This window comes from Ostrinia furnacalis, unplaced genomic scaffold, assembly GCF_004193835.3.
Source record: "Ostrinia furnacalis isolate ACB-3 unplaced genomic scaffold, ASM419383v2 OfSCF2610, whole genome shotgun sequence".
Taxonomy (NCBI): Eukaryota; Metazoa; Arthropoda; class Insecta; order Lepidoptera; family Crambidae; genus Ostrinia; species Ostrinia furnacalis.
In genome coordinates, this window is record NW_021132849.1 from 261,773 (window position 1) to 284,522 (window position 22,750).

The following is a 22,750-nucleotide window of genomic DNA, read 5'->3' on the forward strand; positions in this document are numbered from 1 at the left end:
CGCGTTTCTCCGGTGTTAAGTGTAATAGAGCGATTTCTGTCTTCACATCCTGTGGAGACCTTAATTCTAAGGTGATTTATGACAAAAAACGAAAATCTGAAAAAGTGTCCCTTACTAGGTTCTTAAATGGTTCAGCCGCGCAGTTAACTAACCGCGTTGCAAGACTTGATTACGCTAGAGTACAAATGGTATATACACTTGCGAGCAAAAGTATGGAATCACTTACATGAAGTTGTTTCCACGCGATCTTGTGTACAAACCAATTTGTTAGTAACAAAAAAAGTAGCACCATTTTAAAGATTAAACTTTTAACTTTAAATTGATACCAAATTCATTTAAATCACACCAGTATTTAAAAAGATATCCCGGCTGATGTAAAGAAGTAAGGAAAAAGACATGTATCAACTGTTTGATACGTCGCGAGTTGCGGCCTATTTACCCCCCATAAAAGCAAATGTTTTCGGATTTTTGCTTTCACACGTTGATCCATACACATCTCCGCTTCTTTTGACACTTAACCTGGGATTCTACACCTTCAGAAGCAGCACAAATCTTCACACACACCCACCATCTTTCTGAGAGCCCCCATTGTTGGCGCCAGCAGTACCATATCATCAGCGTAGCTTATGTTGTTGATACAAACACCATCTACCCAGCATCCGATACGCATACTGCTAAGGGCAACAATGAGGTCATTTACGTATAGGTTGAAAAGCCTGGGAGACGTCAGCCCACCCTGTCTCACCCCGCACTGCAACCCATACTCCTCAGAAAAAACGTTAGCCCATCTTACGCTGTTAATCTGGTTAGCATACTAATAATGGAATATTTGTGATACTTCTGACGGGACGCCCTGCCTCCTCATCTTATCCCAAAGGATGTCATAAGACACAAGATCGAACGCCTTGGAGAGGTCGAGGAAGCATGCGTAAATGGAAGTCCCCTGATCCGTGTAGTACCTGACAGTGTGCTTAAGACTAAGGATGGCGCTCTCGGTCGACAGTCCAGGCTTAAACCCGAATTGAGCATTATGTGATTTTAAATATTTATCTAGTAGAGAGTCAAGCACACTGTCAAGGACCTTTGCCGTGATTGTAGCTAGAGAGATCGGTCGGGTATTAGCATGGTCTATCATACAAGGTAGGTATTAAAGTGCTACAGTTCTGGGGACGTTTTGTCCCATTGTTCTTTAAGCTTTGTTTTTAAATGAGAAGGTTTTTTATTAGTTTACGAAAAGACGTTTTTTTATTCATTTCTTGTATGTTGACTATTGTGTAAGTCTAAGTAAGAGTACCTAGGCATATTTTTCAATCAAAATCCTCATTGGTGTAAATATATATTTTTTCTGATTCTGAATAATATTAGGAACGTAAAAAAAAATTAACTAATGTCCGTATTGTTACAAATTCAATAAATTCATTAAAATATTGAATACATTTATTTTTATTTTCAACCCATTCTTTAATAGGTAGGTACGTGCTTAGCTAGGAAAATAACATAGATAAAATTGGTGTTTAGCTAAACAATTATATTTAAATTTTAGTTTTTAAGTAATTTCAATTTAATGTATTACTATAAAATATATTTCGTCATCACCATTAACATAAGATCATTACCATTTTAATAAAATCATTACCATTAGGAAAACGTCATTACCATTTTGTGAAAAAATATTTGGACGCTTGTTACTTCTAAAATCACGATTGAATCTAAGGGCCTCACACTGATCTAAAAAGCTTATTGCTTAACCTTTCAGTTTAAGCTAGTTTGCACGCATCCCTGTTAAGTTTTTCAAAAAACGTAAAATAAATCCCGCGGAATAAAATCGGCGGATCTACCCTCTACACAATCAACAAAAACATCCACAACATTCAACAAAATTGCCTACAAAAAGTGTTGAATGTTGACAAGTTTTTCTTGATTGTGTAGAGTAAAACACGCTGGACACCCGGCTTAATATTAGCTTGTTGTGTCGATGCAGGATAAACAAAACACTTGCATCGTACCTTCAAAGCATTACAGCGTTTAAAGTATACAATAATAAGCAGGTTTTCCTTAATAAATTCAAGGAACATCCTTAAATTATAACCCGTCGTCTTACGCTCGATACGCATCGGTCTGCCCTGCCCAATCTTGATCAAAGGGCATCCCTGGGTTAACCGTAACCCGACGCGGCGCCCCGCGGTGGGTCACTGTGACCCAGGGTCAGGTGTACCTCTTTTTGCAATGTCACATCATATTTACGACGCTGCTCGGCGGTACATGGAATTGTTGGCCATGGAAAGTTAAGATATTGGTCTAATTAAATGTTTTATTTAATAATAACTCAAATAACTAACTTCTATTTAACAAATCGTCTCTATGTAAAGCTTTACGCAGAAAAAAGTTCTAATTTATGTATTATACCGATCTATATTTTTAGAGCTGTATGTTTCTTTACATAAACATGGAAATGAATAAGAATGAAGTCAATAAAACAACGTTCTTCTTTATTTCTCATTAACGTTTGATAGAAGTTTGACCGTATTGATTAAATAAATTTATTTTCATGAGTTTTTTTTTTAATATAAAAAATAAGTAAAATTAATATAATTACTTTTACATTCAGTCTACGAGCAACAGCTTGTTTGAAAAACAATATAATTACGAGAGTATTTGTCTTTCAGAAGGATATATTATTATTATACTCAAGTTACGACTATCTGTAAAACATTCATTGCCCAAGCAAACCCACTGCAATAAACTAACAACATAAACTCACATGAAAATATGATCATTACAACGTATTTTTGAAGGGAATCACATTTCAAATACACGGCTATCTCAGTCCATGACATTCTAATACATCTCACACTATCTTTAAAGATAAACCGTTTCCATGATATTGAGTTATCATAAATTATGTGACGCAATTACTGGCTATGTATTAGCGGAATCTATGGACGGACTGGGTTGTAAATTGTGCCCTTAAAGAATTACTGGAGTTGCGGCTTGATCAGCCACTGGTTCCCAACAAGAAAAAGGACACGACTAGTATAAATGGGTGGACTTTGTCTTTCTGGCGAGGAGAGCCCCACATAACTCATTGGTCCCCCGAGCTGGTGCCAGTTTCATGCATTTTCCAGTTGTACAGAAAAAAACTGATTTAGAACGCTTAGTCAGTCACAATGAGGTCACAATCAAAACGAAAACACATCCGATTTAAATGTCTCAAAGTGTGTCTCATTTTACTTAGAAATGTAATCTAATGTGTAGAATAGAGGAAGAATTCTTTCCCTAGACGCGACGTTATAAAAAGCTATTAAGAAACAAACAATCTAACATCCGGCTTTTGCCCAACCCGCCTGACCAGCGTGGGCAGTGTACGCCAAATGCTCTGTCAATAATTTAAAATATCAAAACTATTGTAGTGAACCCCTCTCTTAACATAGACATAATTCTATATACAGTGTGAGTCACGTTAAAGTGTACATATGAAAATAGATGAAACTAGACCTATTTTTATCGACAAAAAAGAGGTCAAAAAATTTTTGCTATGATCGTTTGAACAAAGGCCTGCCACAACATTATTCTCCGCTACAGTTAGAGACAATTTTAATTTTAACTAAAATGCTTATTTTACTTCGAAATCTTTTGTTTTTATTTGAAATCTAACTTGTCTTTATCAAAATAACAAATCTAGAGCCATTTTCAGTTTCGTTGTTAACGAAGCGTTGAATGGCGCGCCCGGAGAGGCTTAGTTCAAACGATCATTGCAAACGTTGTGCCGCCATTGATTCTTTTTCTAATTTTACTTAATATGCTTAAAGTTTCACCACTAATACTGTGAACTAACTACTCGTAGAATAGTATTTGAAAGTTTGAGAGCCTATGAGCTAATCCCAACGTAGATTGCAGCATTCATCAAACCTGGTAACTGTTGGTAATAGATTCCAGATATTGGCTACACGCGCTGGTGTATAATCTATGGGGGTTTCTTATCAGGGCTGCCATCGTAAAACCAAAGATATGATGGAGTTAAGAATTACTACGATAATACAAGTGCGTCATTTGGAAATATTGATCTAGGTGCAAAATGGTTATGTTAATCAAGTCAATGTTTTGTAACTAACTCTAACTAAAGTAAGCACCTTCTTTTTTTACCTTTTTTAATTAAAATTACCTACGGGAAGTAAAATGGGCATTCTGAATTAAAGGTCTTTTATTGCCATTAAATTATAGGAGACGGTGCTCTGTTCAATTGAAATCAATATTATCTGGAACCCTTGGTAGGGTTAGGCACACCCCAAGTTAAAGTAAAGAGTATTTTTGGTACTTTAACAGAATAGTTTTTAATTAGGCGTAATCAGCTTTCAAGTTTTGATTGAAAGCTAGTCGTCCGATCGATAGAGGTGGGTAATTTACCGACGAGTGTTATACATTCAGTTGAGTTTATAAATGTGAGATTTTTTACAGCAGTGGTTAAAATTATCAGTAGGTAACTTCATAATTATTTGAAGGTTAAATAATACTAACTTTTTTTCAACATAATTTGGTAGCCCTAGCACGATATAGACTTGCGAAACGAACAGGGAAACAAGTAAAAAACACTTATATTTTATGCGATTTATGCGATACACAGATAATTACACACTTATGTCCGTAACTAAAGTATGGAACAACTTAATTATAATTATATGCCATTATTACTTTATTTACTTGACCACATGTTTCGTTAAACTATAACATTATATACGTCATTAAAATATAAGTACACAATTTGAGTCTGTATAAAGTAGTCCATATTTTTAGCCAAAGAAAACCACGAAAGCTCATTTACGTTCATGTCACTAGATGTAAACAAATTTACTCATACTTATGTAGAGATGAGGTTATGATGTTATGAAAGTTCTAAAGCAAAATCATGTGGTCGAGCTATGAGACTTTTAAAAAAACTCCTTTTAAGAAACTTTTAAAATATTTTTTGAAAACAATTTCACTTTTAAGACTTTACTTATGTATAAATAACTCCAGTACGAGTAGGTACCTAAATATTTATATCATGGAATTTTACATGGACTAAGCTAATTATAAAATTTATAACTTATAAACTATTTTCACGAAACCGTAAAGTTGCTTTGCGCTCTACCACAGACTACTGATATTGATAATGATTAAAGTTACGGCTCTACATAAAAACAAATCTCAAAAAAAACTCTTCTTCGCAATGAGAAATCTAAAAGAAGTTTCACATCGCAGCTCCTACGAGGCATTAGGTTTTTGTTGCAGTCAGCCACGATTGCCCCACGGCCGCCACTCGTCATTTCGAGCGATTGGTCACAGATTTCAGTAAATCACAACAACGTTGAGTTAAGAAGCTTTTTATGTTGTGGAATAGCTTTATGCCATTAATTTACTTTTTGTAAGAAGATAATGATAATTAACTATTGTAATTTTTGCACATCTATTTATTATACTAAATAAATAAATTCTTAATAACTAATTCAATAAAGAAACTGAGCGGTTATCGAACTTTCCGTCGCGTTTTGCCTTGTTTTGTTTGTTATGCAAAATACATGGAATACGTCGTCGCTGAAACTATTTGAAAGGTTCATTGCTACACGAAATTCATTACACCATCTACCAAGTTATTAAATTTGATGTGTAAAATCTCTACGAATATTATAAAGACTAATAACTTTGTCTGCCTGTCTGTACCCTTTTCATGCTTATACCACTGAACCGATTCACGTGTTTGGTAGGCTATCTGATAGAGATTTTGACAAAATTCANGAGATCCAGCACATTATCGACCGATTGCCTTAATACCCGTCCTGTCAAAAATTTTGGAAAGGGTTATGCATGGGAGACTAATGAATTTCTTAATAAAATACGATATATTATGTTCAGAACAAAGTGGTTTCCAAAAAGGAAAGTCCACGACTCTGGCTGCGTATAAACTAGTAAACAATATCATCGAAAACTTAAACTCAAAAACCAGCACCACAGCAATATTTTTTGACATGACGAGAGCTTTCGACTTCGTGTGCCATAAGTTGCTATTAAAAAAATGCGAACTATATGGTATACGGGGAATGGCTCTCAAATGGCTATCCAGTTATTTAATAAATCGCACTCAGCATGTTGAAATATCCGCTCTTGACTCTAACATGGAACAAGTAGTACACAAGTCTGATTTATTAAAGCCTAAAGGAGTTGGTGTACCGCAAGGTAGCATATTGGGTCCACTACTGTTTCTCCTATATATCAACGATCTTCCCCAAATAACTGAACATAAATGCTTTCTGTTTGCTGATGACTTATCGATCGTAATTCCAAATAATTCATCATTGGCATACAATGACGAAATTAATAGATGTGTCGACAATATAATTAAGTGGCTTGATGCGAATAATTTGAAAGTAAATATAAGTAAGACAAAATTCANTTTAATTGAATAATTCATCATTGGCATACAATGACGAAATTAATAGATCTGTCGACAATATAATTAAGTGGCTTGATGCGAATAATTTGAAAGTAAATATAAGTAAGACAAAATTCATTCAATTTTTGAATAGAAATGGTATAAATAAAAAATTAAATGTGACATATAATAATACTAATTTGACGGAAACTGATGAGACTACTTTTTTAGGCTTAAGACTAGACAATCACCTCACTTGGAAACCACATATTAACTACATATGTCAAAAAATTAATCGCTTTAGATATGCACTCTGGAGACTAACAAAGCTAACCAACTTACAAACGGCTTTAAAAGCATATCACGGCTATGTAGCTTCCAATCTTAGATACGGAATTTTGTTGTGGGGTAACTCTATATCGATACAAAAAGCATTTATTGCTCAAAAGCAGTGTATTCGAGCAATCACAAATGTACCTCCCCTAACAACATGCAAGCCTTTATCAACCGACTTCAAAAAAAGGAGGAGGTTCTCAATTCGACACGTATGTTTTTTTTTTTTTTTTTTTCTATGTTTGTTACGCGATAACTCCGCCAATTATGAACCGATTTGAACAAATCTTTTTTCGGCGTATAGGTAATATCTCAAGGGTGGTCCCATTTAAATTTAATAATAAAAAAAACAACCCCCAAGGGTGGAAAATTGGGGATGAACTTTTTTATACGCAATATCTCCGCCGATTATGAACCAATTTGAACGATTATTTTTTTATTGAATAGGTATTATCANTCTCAATTCCGTGAAATTTACTTTTGTGTTCCTGTATCACAAACTACACACACTACGAACGCCCTCGACCGATTCCCGCAAACCGCCAGTTGCGCCCGAGCGGCCGAGCAGTGTGGACGGGGGATCTGTCGCTTCGCGGAGCATTTTTCGAAGGTACGAAATCATAAAAATTTTTTGGTCACTGGTCATTTCTCAATTCGGTGTGCGACATTGTTAATATTCATGATATATTTGATGAGATTACTGCTGATTTAATTGAGTGTTTAAGTGATATCTGACATAACGTTTTGTAGAAACTGTTGTAATTTATAATAGTTTCGAGTAATTTGATGAATAGTGATATTTTCTCAATTCCGTGGATCTCAATCCCGTGGAATTTGGGGCACCGAATTGAGAAAACTTACACCGAATTGAGGTTAAATAAAAATTTAGACTTTCATCGTACTATAAATAGTTTGGGTGGTTTAAATGATAATGTAAATCAATAGAGCATAATAATAGGGTGAACTACCAATCATTAGGCACTACCAGTCATTGGACAGAAGACAATAAAACCTAAGTTATGAGGTATTCTTAAAAAGAATACCACTGCTACTGCTATCTTTATTAACTCCGCATAATGACAAACACAATAGTTCAAAAAATTAGTAGAGCAAGTTTATCAATAACTGATTTTTGTTGTTGTGTTTAAAAAAAATATATAAGGCTTTTTCTGTGATCATGCAGTTCATAAGTCCTTACTGNCCTTCTTACTGTAATCGTTAACATGGATAATTAAGTTACTTAGTTCATCCTGCTAAACTTATTTTTTCTTTATAAAAATCGTACACAAAAACATTCTGTTTCATTTCGATGTTTTTTTATCAGATGGGAAAACAAAGTGAAGCCGAAAAAAAAGAAAAAAAAAAGGATTGCGGAGAAAAGAAGAAGGGAGAAAATTAAAAACGATTCGATATTATACGAACAACGTAAACAAAAAGACCGGGAAAGATATGCGAAAAGAAAGGCGGAAGGTAAAGTAAAGAAAATGAGCGAAAGATCACGTCGTGAACAAAAAGCTTTAAGAAAGTATTACAGAGAACATTCAAAGAAAAGTTACGAAAAAAAGAAAAGAAACTTTCTATCGGTACTTTCGGTACTAGATGAAAAACTCATATCGCTTCCTTCTAGTCCCAAAGTTCTAAAAGATCATGATCCTTTGAGTGCATCTCGATCCGTTGGTGCAAATTCTCCAAGGAATATATGTACTGCAGAGCCTCAGTCTCCGATAAATATATTTGTTGATCCATCAGTTCCCGTTTCTCCTAGTATTTCTAATACTTTGAATGCATCCCGAACTATTGGTACGAAGTCTACAAGAAATGTAAGAATTACAGAATCTCAGTCTCCGATAAACACCTTTACTGATTCTTCGGTTCCTGTTTCGCCAACTATTTTTGATTCTGAAAATTTTACGCCTGCCTCTCCACTTTCATCGGAATGCTCAAGTTCAAGCCTTGCTGTGGTCAACAATAGTATCACAGAAACACCAAAGAAACGACAGAATGTGCGAATATCATTATATAGGCAATACAAATACAGAGTAAACAAAGAGTTGAAATTACTGCATCACAGAATTACTGAATTACAAAAGAAAAATCAGACTTGCCAAAGAACGATACAAAGATTAAGAAGTCAAAAAAATAAAGTCTTGACGACATTGAAAAAAAATACTTCAGAAAGTTCAAGTAAAGAAGAACCTGCGGAATCTATAAAGAGATTAAGAATGTCATCAGTTAATATTAAAGAAATTGTTGTCAATTTTTATGAAGACGATGAAAACAGCCGAATGTGTCCCGGAAAAAAAGACTTTAAAGTTCAAAACAAAGTAAGAAAACAGAAAAGGTTTCTCACAGGATCATTACTCGAACTGCACAAAAAATTTCAAACTCAACATCCTGAAATAAATATTAGTTACTCCCTGTTTTGCAGATTACGACCTTTTTGGGTGATAATACCGAATGTGCAGGCTCGAGAGACTTGCTTGTGTCAAACTCATGAGAATTTTAATTTCGTAGTTACAGCTCTTCATAAACACAAAATTATCTCGGAGGGTTCTGCAAATCACATACTTGAAAAAATATGTTGTGACCCCAGAAATGTATCTTGTTTAACTCGCGAGTGCTTAGAGTGCAGAAATAGAAATTTAACGTACTTGGAATACGATATTAATGCAGAAATTGATTACAGTGTATGGGAAAAGCTGAAAAAGGCCTACATTAAAGATGGTGACGAAAAAATTACATTGCAAACAGTCAAAGTTAAGAAAAATATTTTATCTACAGATTTATTACAGCATTTTGAAAACATACTCTACCCATATATGAGTCATATTGCTAACATTATATCACAATTCAGATATATTAAAAAAATCAAAGCTGAACTGTCTTATGACCAATGCATAATCCACTGTGACTTCAGTCAGAACTATTGCACGAAATACGCCAACGAGATACAAAGTTTTCATTTTGGTAGTAGCAGACAGCAGATATCATTGCACACTTCCGTTATTTACTTTATGAAACATGGGAAGCTGGTTACTCAACCATTCTGTACAATAAGCGAATGTCTTAGGCACGATGCCGTAGCCATCTGGGAGCATCTTATGCCAGTTTTGCGATTCATAGAAGATGAAGTTCCTGACATACAGTCTCTAATTTTTATATCCGACTCACCTTCAGCCCAGTATCGGAATCGTAAAATGTTTTTTATCATGTCTTCTCTCCACTGGAATTTACCCAGTCTTAGTTGCATTGAATGGAATTACACAGAGCATGGCCATGGTAAAGGAGCGCCTGATGGTGTTGGAGGGTGTCTAAAAAGCACAGCTGACAAAATAGTTGCACGTGGCCATGACATACCTGATATGACAACTTTCGTTAATCTTTTGAAAAGACACGTCGATAACATCAAAATTGAAGTGGTCGATGAATCAGGAATTTTTGAAAAAGAAATGTTGATTCCAAATGATTTACCTGAATTTCGTGGAACATTGAATATTCATCAAGTAGTCTGGAATGCAAATAATAACAAAAAGCTAACTATGAGAAAGCTAAGCTGCTGTCACGAAGAATGTTTGCATAAATCTGTGGCATGTCACCATGGGCTACATACAGGTTTTTATGAATTGAAATCTGCAGATTACACGAAAAACAGACAGTTACCAAAGAAAGATAAGCTAGATGTCAGGAAAAAGTTTCAATTGAAAAAAACTGATCTAACTAATAAGCCACAAATTTTGTCATGCAAAATAATTAAACCAGCAACTGCAAGCAGTTCTTTAGACAAATTCGCTGGGGAACTAGTACCTGTGAAAACTGAAAATATTAAAATGAAAAAGGTCTCGATGAATGATAGTGATTTTGATGCCAATTTGACGGATATAGAGCTATCAGGAAACGACAGTTTTTGGGGAGCCAAGATAAACATAGAGAACTTAATGACACCAACACTGGGTGATACTAAATTTACAGATATTCAGGTAGATTCCGATTGTGATTCTAATGATTATAATATATTTTAAGATATTTTTATATAAAACTTTAATAATAAACTTTAGGTTAGAAAGTAAGAATAAAAGTAATCTCGTCTGTGATTGAAACGAGTATTTTGTAGTTAAATAGAACTAAATACCTACTTAAGTTAGAAAGTAAGAATAAAAGTGATCTCTTGTCTGTGATTGAAACGGGTATTTTGTAATTAAAATAGAACTAAATACCTACCTTTGCCTAAGGCCTTAATATAACATGTTATTTTGTATTGTTATTTGTTACACTAGACTGAAGTATTGTGCTAACCATTTTCGTTATAATTATAATGCTCAATTTGTTTAAGTAAACTGATATAAAAATTAAGACTGAATCATAGTTCTGTATTGAAAAATTAATAAACATGTTGATATGAATTTTTGTTTTATTCCATCTAATATTTCACTTTTAACCTAAAATTAACCATCTAACTAATAGGTTTTAGTTATTTATTATTTTGATTAGTCAAATACATTAGGTATATCTTTAAAATGTCATCAATTCTAAGTTAGCTGAGCGATTTTTTAATTAGGAGATTCATTTCTCAATTCCATGATTCATTTTCTCAATTCGGTGCTCTCTCAATTCGGTGCTTAACTTTTCTCTTAAACCACTTCGCAATATTTAGTGACAATGCTATTTTTACATTCAGAATGGAGTAAACTTTAAATTATTTTTTGTATTGAAACTACTTAAAAAACTAAATTTCAATTTTAGCACCGAATTGAGAAAAAAACCACCGTTCTGTAGAAATGCCCACCTATTAAATACTAAAATACGTTATAAAATAAAGTAGTAGTAAATAAAGTTGCGTTTTTCCGTATCGTGAAAAATAAATTACATTACTCGTAACTGTGAATATTTCCTAACAAAAATAGAATGAGCTGTTATTTTTATACCTTTCGAGTTACAAAAGGCGATTATGTGGGAGGCAGACGGTCGTCAGTGCTTTCATCATATTCCTATGAAATTAAATCCCATGATACGCCAAGTGCCTTTACGATTCCATCTAATTTCATATCTATGTGTGCTTTGGCTGACTTTTCTCCTTCATCAAGAGATTTTAGAAATTCAGGACTGTTTGAACACCATTTTTGTAATCTGAATTTTCCCTTGCTTAGTACAGTCTTCAATTGCTTGCTTGCCTCTATGGCTTCTTTGACAGTATCACACCCGGACATCACATCATCAACGTAGAAGTCTTCGCGTATAATTCTTTTGGCAATAGGATGGTCTTCACCCTCGTCTTCTGACAGCTGCATTAGTGTTTTTATAGCGAGATAGGGCGCTGATGCTGTCCCAAATGTGACTGTAAGTAGCCGGTAGTGTTTGACCTCGTCAGATATTGAAGTATTCTGTCTCCACAATACTCTCTGGAAGTCGGCGTCTTCTTTTTGAATGAGAATCATTCTGTACATCTTCTCTATATCGCTCACAAAACAGACCTTGTGCATTCTCCACCTCATGATGATACTTCTAAGATCTTCTTGCAGGACAGGTCCATTCATCAGTTCATCATTGAGCGATATATTGTTTGAGCCCTTGCACGATGCATCAAAAACAACGCGGGTTTTTGTCGTTTCCTTTTCAGTTCGCACGACTGCATGGNTAAAGTGATTTGATTTGATTTGATTTGATTTGATTTGAAAGGTTTTAGAGGGACATGCGCACAATATTCTGTCCTGTGACAGACCAAAACTCTTAATCAATTGACTTTTTGAACAGGTGACGTCAGGGATCTACCTGTGATTCTGTTGATCACGTTAACTCATAAAAACACGTCAGTTGATGGACAGCCCATAATAATTAGGTTCCCCGTAGACTACACAGCACAGTTTTCATCGGCCGCTAAGTAGTTTGACGTTCAACTGTTACAAAGCTCTTTCTCCTTAAAAATAACCCTTCCCTAACTTTCTTAGCTCGATGTACGAATCGGCCACGGTGCACCGCGATCATGCCCTCAATGGAGCCGGTCGGGTTGCATCAGCCATTCACAATAGAACAGGTTATATATTTAATATAACCATTGTGCATTCGAACTTGATACGCTTTGGTTCATTCAGAACTATAGCATTACGATGTTGTTTTGTTTCAATGAGTAGAACGATGATGGAAGGAGATGGAAGGACTTTTACTACGTTATTCTATTGTTTTTTTTTTAGAGGTAATGGAAACTTCTGTTATTTACTTTGATTGATGAGATATCAAACTGTCGAGATGCAAGCATTCTGAATAAATTATTAATTGCATTCAAGTAATAAATTAACTTGTACCTTGGTAATTACTAGTATGGTACTATAGGTGTACCAGAATCTCATGGCAAATGGGGAAAATAAACTTTTTTGAGTGCAATACTGGGTAAATTGGATTAAACGATCTTGATACTGTTTAATTTTTATTTATGACTAATATTAATGAACATGAAGTACGAATGCCTACCTATACATTTTAGGTATGTGTATGAAGAATGTTGTTATACATCGGGTTTTTAACATAGGAACATGTCTTGAAAAATAAGTAAACCGTATATTAAATAAATAAAAAAAAATAAAATAAAAAAAAATGATCAAGTTAAAGAGGTATTAATATAATATAAATCGCTTTTTCAGCATTTCAATTACTCAAACTTGCTTGATAAAATCTTTTTCAATTTTCTTTACATGGTCATAACATTTTCACCATTCCTCTGCACCAATGCATGAAATACACCTGAAAACCCCGATAAAGCAGCTATTAGGTAAGAATAATATAAAAAATAATCATAACCCTCCTTCTGACGCAGTTAGGTAATAAACTAAATGTAGGTAAGTATCAAAACATTTCACTCCAACTTACTGTCAACTCAACGCCGCGCTTTAAAATCAAAGATTGACTTTGAATTATGCCTTATTTTACAATACACTTTGAAAACAATATGACTTGCTTGAGTTTTTTCGTCTTTTTCACAAAAATAACAAATAGGCATGAAGAGATTACAAAATTTCTGCAGCGGCTGACAGATCTCTTGATTTACTTTGACAGGTGACAATAAAGCCATAGACAATGGCCATATGAAAAACACACTTTTCCAATATTTTTGTTTGCCATGAGATTCTGGTACACCTATAGTAATATTTTAAAATAATATAGGAGGCTCCAAGCCTTTACTTGATTGCATTATTACTTAGGAAAACAATTAATTAACAATCATACAATCATAAAAAGTATCTTACTAGGATTCAGTGAAGGATTATCGTAAGTCATGAATTTCGATAAATTAAATGATAAGTTTTGTTATTTATTTGAAGACAATCAAAAATCTAGTTTCAGACTTTAAGATAAATAAGCTCTTTGTTTTTAGCAATATTTCTTAAGTCTGCACCAAACAAGGTCGATCTTATCCAGCTAATAGAGCGAAACACAAAATCGCTGCAAAATCTTAGCCTCAACAATCACAGCCCTAATATCAGTGGGCAAAGCAAACGTTTATCTAATCTCCAGGCACCACGATTCTCAGACACGCCACAGAAATCAGGAAACAATCGGTCCAAATTGGCTCGTGCACGACGTTCTTAAGGTTCGGCCAAACCAACGCGTGCAGTTGCGTGCGCGATGGCGATGGCAATCAGTGCCTCGATTTTCATCTTCAACGCGTCCGGACGACGAAAGAACATCAGCCCCCCTAGACAATACGCACTTTTTGATCGAATCGAAAATCGAATCCGTCAAAACTCCATACAAAAAAGGGGCTTTTCGACCACTTTTCGACTGGTTTGCGATTATAATTTGCACTTTGTCTAGACCCACAGCTGTTTTGACAAATCCGTATCGCGATGTCGTTTTGACAGCTAAAGCCCGGTCCAGAGACCAGACTATAGTAAACGAAGTATAGTCGTAAACAGAGAGTAACTGCGCCTTCGAGTAAAGTTAGAAAATTCTTCAAAACCTTTCAAAACAAAGTAAACGTCTTTATTTTCTGTCAAAAGTAGTGCAAACAACACTTGAACTTTGAAATCGACCTTCGATTTTAGCTAAACATCTCATGTGACAATGAAAATACTAGGAAGGTACGTACTTTACCGTGATTACCGAATTAGCACCTCAGTTGAAATGAAAAACGGAGCGCAACTGGAGAAGAAGCGCCAATGAATTGGAGACGTTAAAAATTTGCGCAATGGGGCACACTGAAAACCAGCGCCGTGGCCTTCGTCACCGTGGGCCACGGCATATGCAGAGTGGGGTCCCGTTGCAGTGGGCATCTTGTTGGTGGATGGGTGGCACTGCTCAGTTTGCTCTTGTTTTTATTTTTTCTTCTTTTATTATTATGTGCCACTGTCATGTCTATGTAATTGCCTGTATTTGTGTGATGTCCGTTGTAATAAATGTATCTTTCTTTCTTTCTTTAAATATCGTGTATGAATTTGTAGCGTTCACATCAACGCCACCTTGTGCACTGTGTCGCAGCAATCTATGCACCCGCAGTGATCGCCATTGCCGAAGCGAGCTGCACGCGTTGTTTTGGCCGAAGCTTTAGACAGCTTCACGCCGGCCCGGACGGAATTCTGCAGGGTTTCTCCAAAACTATGCTAACGCGCTGCTCAGAAACTATGTTAACGTAGTTTTATCTATCTGTCATTGTCGCTAATGCTGGCATCTCGCTTTACGTGAAAGGGATAGCAACATTCGAAACTTCGGATAACATTTTTCGGGGTAACCCCGTTGAAATCGAGTTATCTCTAATCTGCGGTGGGTGTGATTTGTGACAATTTCGGTGTCGTCATCTTCGGCCCACGTTGGACTTGAATACTTCATTGACGCTTCTTCTATCATGTTCACAAAATGAAGGGACAATGTACATATTTAACAGTGTTCCAGCTACTCCAAAGAAATCAGGAAATAATCGGTTCAAATTGGCTCGCACACCACGTTCCGCGGCGGCTTCACACCGGACCGAATTCCGAATCGAGTTACAAATACAATCGAGTTATCTCTAATCTGCAGTGGGTGTGATTTTGTGGATGTCAATTACGGTGTCGTCAGCGTCGACCCACTTTGGACTTAAACAGGCGTCTTAGTTAGCGTCAATCTTCCGTCGAGTTCACAAGCCTAGTGTCAAATTCAAATTCAAAAACGTTTATTGCATGTCACATTACAATTTATACAGGGTGTTAGGTAAATGGGTATATGAGCCAGACACTAGCCCATGTTAACATGGGCATATAAATGGTATGGTGAAGTCAGAAAAGACAATACCGGAAATTGGCGTCTTTTTTTTTTCGCGCGGCCATCGACCAAACCTTGTTTTTTGATTACAAAATAGTATAATAAAACAAACTTACTAAAACATGTACACCTCTAAATTCAGTCTGAACTGAGTTACGAGCATTAGAAGTTTGATAATTTTCATACTAGATTTGCTTTTTGCGCGCAAGTTTTGTAAGAAATTGCAACAAAATAGTGACATTGTATGTGTAAACAAACAATATCATCCATTATAGGCTCCAGATATCAGTATGCAGCAGAATCAGCGCAATAAAAAAATAGCGCAATATTTTGTTGCAATTTCTTACAAAACTTGCGCGCAAAAAGCAAATCTAGTATGAAAATCATCAAACTTCTAATGCTCGTAACTCAGTTCAGACTGATACCAGGCCTCCGTCACTCGCCTATGCCGGCCGAGATAATTACCTACAGCGCGCGACAACTTCAAGTTGCAAATCAGTCAGGACCGCCACGCGCCTGTGAGCACACGCGTATTTCTATACACGCTCGGTCGATCATCGTCACAATCAAGGTTTATTGTTCCAACAGCACTGTTATCCTTCTTTAATGTAAAATCGTAGTATTTAGGAATAATAATTAACTGTACTAATTTGAATAATTAAAAAAAACTACACTTTTTAAATAATTTTGAAATACTTATGACAAAAAACTGTAGCAAAAAAATTATTTTAGCTAATATAAACATCAACTTACTTCACCGTGTCAATTTTCCGACACTACACCTTTTAAAACTATTTGTCCAATTTCGAATTATTGCAACACTGAAGTTTATTAATAGGTACTTTAGAGATGGTACGATTATACAAACACCACTAGATTAAAGATTACCAATCGTAAATACAATAAATGCTTCTTAAAATTAAGTTATTATTTATTTTACTTTGCTTATACAACCCTGACGCTTGAGCTGCGAGGTAGATTTATTCTGAACACAAAAAATTTGCGCTCTTGTGAGCGTAGTAGTAAGGTGCGATTTCGAATGCACCATGTGCGTTGGATATTTTGCATTATTATTATTACCGTTAAAATGTCGGCATCTGATCCTACACAAAGGAGTGCAATTTCTGTTGCTACTATTATGTATTCTGTGGTATGACGTAATAATAACACTGGAAGCGTGGTCGAGGCGTGAGCGAGACAGACAGATCGATGCAACGTGCGAGCGCGTACGACTACTTTAGCGAGCAGCGGAGTGACCCAGCTGTGACGCGTAAAATACGGACTAACGAAAATTTAATAAAAAAAATAACTTCATGAAAACCATTTCTTTTTCTTTTGCTTTCAATATTCCACACGTTTCTACATAACCTGTTAAATTTTTTCGGTGATAAAAATTTAGTGGTGTATACTTTTTTATATAATGAATACTAGACCTTTCATTCTATCTAGTCTTTTGAAAGGTCGTAAATTATTGGTAATTAGAAGATATTGTGGACCGGATTAATAGATCCACCAGTTAATTTAGGTCAGGACTAATACCCAGAACCGAACCGAACCGGCCGTGCCGCCCGGCATGTGCGGATACGCCATAACTAGGCTTGTGTAGTACATGAACTATGTACTAATAGGAAGTAATTCCTTTAATTAAGTGAACGAGAACGAACTATTCCGTCTTGGTCGTTCAAATCGGTCTTTTAGTTCACTTTAGTACAGCCGATCACTAATGAATAGGTGTGAACGAGACGTGAAATTGGTGACAACCGCGCGCGAGCGAGATGGATTCGGCTCTGTGANTACACTATTTTGTAATCAAAAAACAAGGTTTGGTCGATGGCCGCGCGAAAAAAAAAAGACGCCACCTTCCATACAAAATCTGGCATTGCCATTTGATATCATCATTTTTTTTTTAAATTTTCATACAAAATTTTTATAAAATCCGATTAATTTCCATAATTATACCCATTTACCTAACACCCTGTATGTCTGCGAAATTATCAACAAATAGTCCTAAATGATAAGAAACATCGTCACACAGGCTACCAACCGGACTTAGCGTGGGCCGTGGGCCGAGTCCCGGATATAAACTAGTCATTAAAAGTAATAAGGAATAGTGTACACTTACAACCGCCTCAACAGATCTAGCAATCGATCTGGCGTAGGGTTGCCATTCCACATAAAATACGAATATACATTCTCTCAAAATAAATGTGTTGTTAAGTCTGAAATAGTTTTTAGCAATTGATAAAATGTCCACCTTACTTATTACATTCTACTGACACTTAACAATAGCCCGAGCGTACAATACAACGCGGGTTATCCGTGACGCGCACCATCCGTGTGAGTCTGAAATCAACCCTAATTCTATAGTTATTAAATTTTTAGCGTTTAGAGTCGCATCTCAAACTAATTTGAAAATTATAAATAACTTCATGGGTTCAATTCCCGCCTTAGGCAGTTCGATTTTTTCAAGTTATTTATAATTTTCAAACCCTAATTCTATTTTCCAAAAAATAACTAGTATAATACAACGCGGGTCATCCGCTTACGTGACGCGCGCACCATGCGCGAGCGATCCTGACTCTGAAACCAGCCTTAATTTTCTATTTTCCAAAGTGTGGCAACCCTAGCCAGCCAGCACGCTCGGCCGCTTCCCAGGGATGCGCGCGCGCTCTCACGCGCAAATCACACAACATCGGATCTGATTTAGCGCAGCGCCACTTGCTCACTAATTCGAGAAACGTGGCGATCAAGTGCGAATCGATTTAAAAGTTCCCATCGGTATCGGGTTGCGCTACTCATTTGAACGTTGTAAGTAAAACAAGAGCCTTGTTTGTTCGAAAGTTTACCATTTTTTTATGCAGAACAAGGCAGGTGTTTAACCGCAATCGCACCTAAATGTGATGGAGTCTAGGATTAGTTTTTTCTTGTATAACAAAAATTTAGAGAAGAAATATTATAAAGCCTGGTCTGTGAGCACGTAGAATTTCGCGCTCGCACACTCACTGCGGGCGCCCGTCGCACAGTCGCGACGGCAATATAATTACGCGCGAGCGATAAGGATGGGTAGCTTGGGGTCATTGGACAAAATTCTACGTGCTCGCAGACCAGACTATAGTAGAAAAATATCTTGGTTTGGATACTTTTATTGGTCAGTTTAAGACAAAAGCATGTAAAAGAAAACAAATATATACTACGAGTATTAAGTCTAAATTAATTAATTTCGTTATAATCTGTTGTTTTTCGTGGGTCCAAAGGACTGCCAGTGACCAGTGAGAGAATAGAATTGACCTAGACATCACAAGTTAATTCAATTACTTTCAATTAACGGTCGTGCTCATAATTAACGTTCAAATTCAAATGCAATGTTTGTGTATTTAATTTTGTAGTAAGTAGTTCAATGAACTGATTCAATTATTTGTTTAATCTTGATTCAATCGATCGTATAAAATCCGTTAACAAAGGGATATTCAGCAGCAATGACTCTTAATAATTAATTATGTTACTGTACGAATGTAATTTAATTTATTTTGCAATTAATACACGTAATTTAATATTAGTTATTATTGTTGCAATTGTATTTAAAATAGAGAGCGTTCACTGAGACTTCTAATTCACTGAATCATCTACACCTAGCCTAAACCCCTAGACCTGAAAATATATTTGAATATTATCTGTTTTTCCCCAAATTAAACGCAAAAAAAACCGCTGGTAAATGTTAGATAGGTAAGTCAAAACGTCAATTTCGTCATGTCATCAGATGATGATAGCAAAATCAGCTCTAATTAACGTTAGTATATGTATAATTATTGCAGATAGAATATAGAACCTGGAAGTTTAACACACGTCCGTAGTAAAACACCGCTTACGCAACGCAAACCTGACCTACGAGTCGCTCCTGTTACACCAGCTGCCCAATATGGCAGGCAGCTCTCGTTATAGACAGCAAGGCAGGACAGAGCTGTTTCGATGATAGAGGATCTGTATATTAAAAACAAAAGAAAAGGCCCTAACTTTTTTTCTTTCCTTTTTTTAGGGCTGTTCTTGTTCAATGGTGGCCTGTATCACTGCGACTAGTATCGATCTATTAGTGCAATTCGCCTCCAAATTTTGCATATTAGTACAGTATCTCTTGGGGTGTGATATGAAATGTATCCCGTGGGCCTAGGAAAAGGATTGCTTCATCAACATCACCATCATCAGGAGGTTTAGTCTCCACAGTAGGAGGACGACCATCTTATTTACCAGACGCAAATGGAAAATTTGGCCTGAGTCTAGGGTTGCCAGGTCCAAAATCTCAAAAGCCGGACTTTGTGCTTCATTTGGCCGGACATTTGACCCTAAAAGCCGGTGCATGTGACGGGGGGGGGNTAGTGTCAGTTCATGAGTGAGTACTATCATCATCGGTTACTATCCAACATCCTGATGCGTGCGCGTCATATAATTCTGTGTGACTTTCGCCTGGCGCGGCAACCAAATAAAAATCCTAACAAAAGCCGGACAGGAGGCAATATTGGGCCGGGCAAGTCCCTAAAAAGCCAAACATGTCCGGCTAAAGCCGGACGCCTGGCAACCCTAGGCCTGACGCTATCTAGACGGATTGGGGAGGCCTGACGTTCTCATGTTCCTCCCTTAGCCGCCTCTTACGAAATCCACGTGAAGACAAGGGTGATACTATTCTATTCTTTCTGAACCACAACACTAGTTTTAAGAACAGTAATCAACAGTCATCAGCTATCTATCCAATAAAAACACCTTCCAGTCTTTATGAGTCATACCAGTAACTTACTGTTTTACAACCAACCCAAGGGTCTCTAAAACTGTCGATGACAACAGGTAGTAAGTAAGGTTATGTGAGATAAAGATTGTATCTTTCTTTAACGTTTCTCCGTGACTTTTGTGTTAACTAGAAGGTCGAGGATCGTGTAAAGATAACTTTTGTTTTAGAGCAGTCTGTACAGTCACTAAAAAAATGCATTTTCAGAGCTTTATCATTGGCAAAGAAGTCAACGCACTGAATTCCAATCAGGAAAGTAGAAAAAAAATGTTTTCTGTAAGTATGTGTTGTATTGTTGTAAGTTTGATTCATAGAAAGCATTTTAAAAATTCTAAATTGGACGTTGGACGCCATGCGGCTCACCGGTGAGCCTCGAACAATCTATTTTGTGAAGTGTCTCGGCCGGCAGTCATCGATTTAAATAAATATAATTATAGCAAATAACATATTAAATCAATATTTTTCTGAAAATTATTTTTTCCGGGAAAGTTTTCCAAATAATAAACTTTTTATAGTCAACTGTACCAAAATTCCTCACGGTCGTAACACGCCTCCCGCCGATGACTTTGTTACGTGTTGACTCGGTGTTTATGACAGTTGCTTATTGCACCATTGACTTACCCATTAAAACTTGCTCGTATACGTGCTACAGAGCACATCAAGCTAACCATTAGCACCTTATGCCGACGGAATAAGTGCCATTTTCCAACTAAAACTTCAGTCCAATGTGCGGTTGTTTGTACAGTTTCCCTTTTCTCACTGAGCCAGTTTATAGGATTATCTACTTTTATATTATTAGCACTTAGTCGAGTACTTAAGTATGTTAATGCGGATAGGTACTTAGTAAGCAGTTGCTATACTTTTTCAATTTGTTTTTTTTTTATCTGGGAGTTGGGAAAATGTGTGTTATAATTTTACCTTTTATCGTAGGGAACAAAATAGAATAAAAACTGCCGAATTCTTCATTATTTTGTGTTACATTTTATATCTTTTATTATTAGTAAACAAGTTGGTAAGTAAGCGTATAACTATGGGTCTCATGAATGCTCAAGGTCACCCAAAGGGTGCTGTGCTCGGAGTTTCGGAGTTTCAGTGCGTGATCGAATCAGAAATGAGGAGGTTGGAAAACCAAAGTGACAATCATAGTCCGCAGAATTGCCAAACTCAAGGGACGTAGAGCTGATGGCCGTTGGGGCAAAAAGTTCTCCATTCTCCAACCAGAAAACCAAACCAAAAACTGCGATTGTTATTATGTTTTTTTCTTACAAACATTGCCGTAAAAATAAAAGCCGTTCAACCTTCGGCCCTCATCCGTCATATCGCGTTATCAGTTCGGCGCAAGCGCCGGCCGTAAGAGCAGCCCCGGGTTACGTGTGACTCATGCCCGGTAGGGTGACCAAAAATAATGCTTTATCTGAGACAAAAGGTCTTAAAAAGCTACGGATGGTGTCTTGGAATTTAAGTTAAAAGAAAGAGAGAATAAAATCGTTTCGAGCAACGAGCATTACAAATCGGGCTGTACCTACTGTACGGTAATGTTATGATTTTGATGTTATCTTGTGGTGAGCCTAATGCCCGTTTTCACCATCAATCCCTAATTTTTAAGTGACCCCTATGAAAACAAAATTCCTGATATGTGTTACCATAGGGGTCACTTAAAACTTAGGGATTGATAGTGAAAACGGGCATAATAGTGTCTGTGCGATGCTTTAAAAGTAGAGCTCTTACGCCCGTATTCACAAACTATGAGGTCTCACAGTGTGCGTAGAGGCGTAGACGCACACACGAACCAATCACAGAGCTCTATTCAACGATATGCGTTCGATTTTCTGCTTCACTTATGCAAGTATCGTTTGTGAATACGGGCATTAGTATCATTATGTTTAGAATGTTCACGTTAAGACTGACTATCTACTAAGCTAGTGCACTACCAACATGGTGCTGGTGTATGCAATTACCTTTACTTCAAGTATAAATATCTAAGTGTCTGTAATTAGAAATGAGCCCTTAGG